The sequence below is a fragment of the Schistocerca serialis genome, chromosome 4 (assembly GCF_023864345.2).
Source record: "Schistocerca serialis cubense isolate TAMUIC-IGC-003099 chromosome 4, iqSchSeri2.2, whole genome shotgun sequence".
Lineage (NCBI taxonomy): Eukaryota > Metazoa > Arthropoda > Insecta > Orthoptera > Acrididae > Schistocerca > Schistocerca serialis.
Window position 1 is genome coordinate 628,459,000 of NC_064641.1, and position 6,638 is coordinate 628,465,637.

Consider the following 6,638-nt stretch of genomic DNA (forward strand, 5'->3'; position numbering starts at 1 on the left):
CTCTTAGCCGAAGAGCTTATAGTGAAGGTGACGAAGAAAAAACCGACCCACAGATGTGGTTATGGAAATGAGCATCTCGTAGGAATCGTTTGGGAACATCAAAAACGCTATTAATGTGTTGTCTTAAGGTACGTTTACACCTGTACACCTTGCGCCTAGTCACCGTGCAACCTTGCTAGCCCCATACGCAAGTAGAGACACAGCTGTAGGTTGCATGCCTCTTCCTCAACATGTGAATGTGAGTATTTCCGTTCACACCTGTGTTCACAATGGACCCTTCTACTTCCGTGTTGTGCAAGCTACAGTCACACAGTGACTAGCTGCAAGGCGCACAGATGTGAACACGCCTTTGTGAGGACGACTTTTTGTTCGAAAATAATTTTCGAATGAGTAAAAACAGGTTTTGAAATCTTTTCGATACATATTTCTGTCTCTGTACAAAAGTCTAATGCCCTGCCAGGTCGCATTAAATTACGAGTAACATTGAGATATCTGGCAACTGCAGCCACTACAATATATATGTTGCTTTCCAAAGAACACTATTTCTAAATTGTTATGTTATCTACAGTGCACTGAAGGTACATAAGAAACTAAGGTTTTTGCCTCAACAGTTCAGTTTTATTTTTGTTTTTACAGTTAGTCAAGGTTCTAATAGGCACAGTAGCTATAAATATACATTTGTTTTACTGGTACAGGACTTAATTTTGTGACCACACATTGTACTGCTATACAGAACTGTCATGACTCAATGACAGCACCAATACGAAGCTCTTATATTTACATGATATTTTAACGAGGGTCAATAGTAGTTTTAAATCTCTAAAGCGACAAACAAATCTCTATTTCGCAATAATATTTCTACTCAAAGACAAAAGCAAGAAGTTATTGCCATACACAAAAAATACATTTACATCATTGAGTGTTCTGCAATAATATGAATCTCAGTAAGTTTATGCTCTCTGCTTCAATACATATATAATCATAAAGAGTCTCTGAATGCTAGAACGATATTCCTATCACACTGTTTAAGAACATTATGCCCCTTTCAAAACTATTTATTTGTGATATTGAAGATTAAGCCCATTAATTTGGCATGACGCTAACTTTCCATGTACATAAACAAATGATTCTAGATCTGTGCTGCTGAATGAATCAGAACACAATGAGAGCAGATCCACCTATCAACAATTGCTGAAGCTTGTAGGCAATTGTGGAGGAAGCGACATTGTGCAAGAAAGTAGAATGCCTTTCAACTTTCGTAACTTAAGCCCGGTCCACACGCAACGATGTGTCTGCGCAGCCATCGGCGCAGATGTCTGTACATGCAAAAGATCGCTGCAAATGTGTTGTGTTCACACGACACAAACCCCAATCTACTACTCGCTCGCCATTTGTTAGTGTAGAAAAGAAATAACAGTGGCAAGCGACTACGCTCCCCGTAAACGCCAAAAATGTAATTCCGTTATTTTGGAATATAAAAACGGAGGAAGTTCTGTTGTGGTCTGTGTTCGCAACTTGTGCTACAAAAAACATTCAGACCAACCGCAGGAAACAGAGAAAGCGGTCAAAATGGTGTAGACAGTGGCTGCTAAAGCGAAAGCAGTCTTCTCACGTAAATTTACTGCGAGAGTTGTAGGGCGAACCTAACGACTGGCGAAATTATTTGCGGATGGATGTCGAACTTATAAGTATCTCTTAAAGCTTGTAACCCCTTATATTATGAGCAAAAAAAACTTGTATAGAGAAGGGCAATTTCTCCTCATGAACGGCTGGCGGTAACATTAAGATTCCTAGCAACAGTAAGGAGCTACAAGGATTTGGAATTTTCTACTGCAATATCGAAACAAGAGTTGAGTGAAATAATACCCGCAATTTTTCAATTAGAGCATTATATACTGCTGTCTTTTTGTCTCGGTCACTATATTATTTACTTTAATCTTTCACAAACATGGCTGTTTTCTATATATTTCAATGAATTCACGTACAAACTTTCGAGAACACTGACGGGTATCAGCCACTTCAATGCCCAGTGCGCACAAATACAAACACTAGACTGAGCAAACAGCTGTTTCGCGCCAGATTTGCGGAGATCTTCTGTCCACACGCTCCAACTTGTATGCGCAGATGTGGTTTGAACCCACAGATTTGAGAGATTTCGCTCAAACCTCCAAGGTTTGCACACACCTCACGTTGGTGCAAATCTTCTGTCCACACGCAACGATCTGTCTGCGCAGATGTGATGTGCGCAGACATTTGCGCAGACAGATCGTTGCGTGCGGACGGGCAATTATACGTAATTAGCATGTCAGTATGCAAGTTGGGGGTTTCCTCATGTAAGCCGGACTAAGCGACTTTCGCGGGGTATGCACTTTTAAGAAATTCATGCCTATGGAAACCCAGCTTTAAGGTCAATTCGCACTTCACGTCACGTCACGTCACGTCCCATGAAAACATTCTACAACATTATAAATGGCGGCGTCCACACTGGCCACTACGTCACGTCACGTCATGTCATGTCATGTCATGTCATGTCATGCCACCATCAAGGTTACTCGAGAAGAAAGTTGTCGAAAATTGTCGAACACAAGAGCTCCTCCACCCCCCCCCCCCCCCAAGCTCATTTCCTCCCAGTACACAACTGTGACCTCATCTCCACATTTCGTTTCATCGTGATTTTTTGTGGCTGGTATCAGTTGTTATTCTAAGTCTTTGTCGTTTGTCATTTTTATTACTTATTATAAATTGTTCTGTTTCGTTATTTGTTTGGTTAAAATTTATAATTTTGTAATGAATGATGAAAGATTAACTGAAGCACTGAGGCAGCTGTCTGAATTGTATGACATTAGTGTACTAAATTACTCCCCCTATTACACTTGTAAAGTGGATTTTTATATATACTGGTACCTTACTTAATATTTTACAATGAAATGGATTGCAATATGGTTGTGACTTGAAGCAAAAAAGATGTTGTGGGTAGAATCAAATTGATTAGTAAGTGGAATCGATTTGTATGTTCTCAGGTATTTGTAATGCTTCACAAAGAAACGGACTGAAACCTACAGACACTGCACCAGTGGCAAAATACATTTTCCTGAAGCCTACATCGATATAATGAATTAGAGTTGTTTGTTTAAATATGTCTGTGGCAGGCTTAATTGTTGTTAAGTATCTGTTTGTATTGTGTGTCAGACAGTGGTCTATATTTATGTGTTTTCAGCAGCTAACCACAGTACAAATAAGGTACTTGAACTATTAAAAGCCAAATACAATATGTAAAGAAAAGCTGTATATCTTGAAGGGAAAGGTACTGAAGGAGATACGACTATTGCAAAAAAATTTGCACTGTACCGACAACTAAACTTAAACAAACCAGTTTTTCACGGGATGTGATGGCAGCTCATAACACTGTGTTCCTCTTAGTAGTTCTGGATTCAATTTCATGTGACAAATGAAAAAGCTGGTGCTGAGATATCCTGTACTACTTATAAAAAGAAAACAGAGTTCTCTTTCTCAAGCTCCTTTTATTGTGTGTGAAATTTCCTTTTGTAACACATTATGACAGTTTTCGGACCTATACTCTTTTTTTTGTAGTTCTGTCTTTCTTTTCTAATACACATGCTATCCCTAAAAGCTGCAAACTATTCGAGTCTAATAAATGTCTTTTTCGTAGAAATGTGGACTTCAGCTTCCATGCATGTAAGCTACCGCATTGTGTACGTGCACTTCGCATGCGAAAACATTTGAAAATCATCTTGTGAAAATCGCAATTCCCGCAAAAAGACAGTTGAGGACAGTCATGCGGGTTGACATCATGTAACATGAACTGAATTGAAGTGCCATGGCGTGATGGGCAGTGTGAGTACACCTTGACGTGACAGTGCTGTGACAGCCAGTATGAATTGGCCTTAACGACTAAAACATAAAATTGTTATTGTTATACCGAAATAAAAAGCATCTTTACAGTATTGACTGCCCTGCAGTAATATAAGCACAGAAAGTTCACACTCCCAGCTAAAAAACTTTTAAATCCATTTTGTGACTTCAAACTATGAAGTGTTAAGATCAATTCACACTGACCGTCACGTCACAGAAGTTAACCTATATTCACCGCTCTCACACGTTACAAAACTGGATCATGTGCTTCTGTGATTTCTTAATTTATATTTTTATTATTATGGTTTGTTTTCGTGGGAAATTACAAATGTTCCATATGGCTTGGATATTTTCCCCGTTAAGTGTTCTTCCACAAGCGAGGTCAAATATCTGAAAGAAAAAAATTATTTAGGTTTTACGAAAAGAGAACTCATTGACACTCACACTGTATAATTAAGAACATAAACTGTCGAAGCAGTTTTCATTAAATAACATTTTAAGTGAAAAAGTCAGCTCAATTGAAGAAGAAAAATACAGTTGTTCATTACGTTACTAGTTATGTAAGATAAAAAATGTAAGGATCAGGTATACAGGCTCTATTTATTCCCTTATAAATACTGTTTGATGTGTTTGTATGTTTTCGCTAGCTAATAAATATCGATGTTTTGAAATATTGTTCCACTTCTCAGCACTTTACCACACAAAACTGATCAAGAACATACGTTATAAAGTTTTCTTTGACCATTACTAAATTTTATTGTTATTAGTTCATCAATTCTGATACCATACTCTGGCGTTTTGTATCATGGACAATAACTCATAACCTCACTTGAACTGTTCAGTGCTGGGCTAAGCGATTTGACGTGACGTGACAAGCAATGTGAATACATCCTGACTTGACAGTGCTGTGATGTGACACTGCCATGATTGCCATTGTGAATTGGCTTCTACTCTATTACAAATAAGTGGTTACAAGCAGTTGCTCAAAGCTAAAATGATATTCTTATCGACTACTTAAGAACATTTTGGCACATTAGAAATTAATTATGTACTCACTTGAAAAACAAGCCCATTCTTTTGGCATGACACTAACTTCTTAGGTACACGAACAACAGATTCTATAGATCTGTAACATGAAATGAAGCAGAGCAGACTGATAACAGATCCACATATCAGCAGTTGCTGAAGCTCATAGCCGATGCTGGGAGAAAAATATGTGGTTTCATGGTACACAACATTACGCTGGGTTTCCACATGCAACAAAAATTGCATCAATTGGCCGCTGCTCGAGTGGATTCACCAAAATTGCGCCTAGAAACACCCAGAATCCCGTGGCGCCACTCGAGTGATGTCACTTTTAGACATGCCACAAAAGATGCTTTAACTTTGTGACACCACTTTCCTTCTCCCACCAATGAATAAATTCAAACAGGGCCACCATTTTTTAAGTTAACACTCTGTATTTGATGTTTTTAATATTTATATATGAGGGTGGTTTGAAAATTTCTCAGAAGAGAATAGAAAAAAGTACTTACATCACTGAAACTTTTTTATTTTGCACTGTAGTCTCCTTGTAGATTAATGCACTTGGCCCAACGATTTTCCAGTGCCTTGATCCCATCTCGAAAAATGAGTTTCGTCCAGACCTCCAAAATAGTTGTCAAGTCTGACTATCAGTTCTTTGTTTGAAGTGCATCTTCGTCCACCAAGAATAATTTTCAGTTTTGGGAAGAGATGGAAGCCTAACGGAGCCATATCAGGTGAATGAGGCGTGTGTGCCAACAATTCATACCTTAGTTCGTTTCCCGGCGGGGTCAGGGATTTTCTCTGCCTCATGATGACTGGGTATTGTGTGATGTCCTTGGGTTAGTTAGGTTTAAGTAGTTCTAAGTTCTAGGGGACTGATGACCATAGATGTTAAGTCCCATAGTGCTCAGAGCCTTAGTTCGTGTAACTTTGCCATGGCAACGGCACATGTGTGTGGACGCGCAACGATCTAGCCTCAAGAGTCGTGGCACCCATCTTGCAAATAATTTTTTCATTTCTAATTCTTGAATTAAAACGTGATATACCCTTTGAGATGACATCTGGCAAGTGTGAGCAATTTCACGCACTTTCAATCGGCGATCCTCCATGACCATTTTGTGCACTTTTTCAATGATTTCTGGGATAGTGACACATCTTGGCCAACCACTGCATGGATGATCATCTAAGCTCTTTGAGCAAATTTAAATTCATTTGACCACTTGGCAACAGTTGAATATGAAGGAGCAGAGTCCCCCAGTCTATTCTGGAAATGAACATGAATGTCCTTTGGTTTCATACCTTTCTTTACGCAGTACTTAATCACTGCTCGAATCTCGATTTTTTTCCGTCTTCGCAAATCACTGTGCGGGAATAACAACAGAGCCGCGTTACCGCCACAGCTCTCTTCCATGAGCACTGACGTGGCACGTGTTTACAGGCACAACTCGTTGCGCTAGTGCTGACGTCTCGTGGTGATTCTGAGAACTTTTCAAACCACCCTCGTATTTATGACACTAAAATACATAATTTCAAGGATCTCTCCAATACACATTGTTTTGAGTATGTTTTGTTATGCTGCAATCGTAGGATGTGCATCTTCAGGGTTTTGTCAGTGTGGTAATAAGCGTGTAATAGTTAATTTATATGGTGAAAGGTGATGATGTTTCTATTATATGATGCATGGATAACATTGCCTGTGTGAACAAGTATTATCTACTTAGTGAAAGGTGATTTGTGGT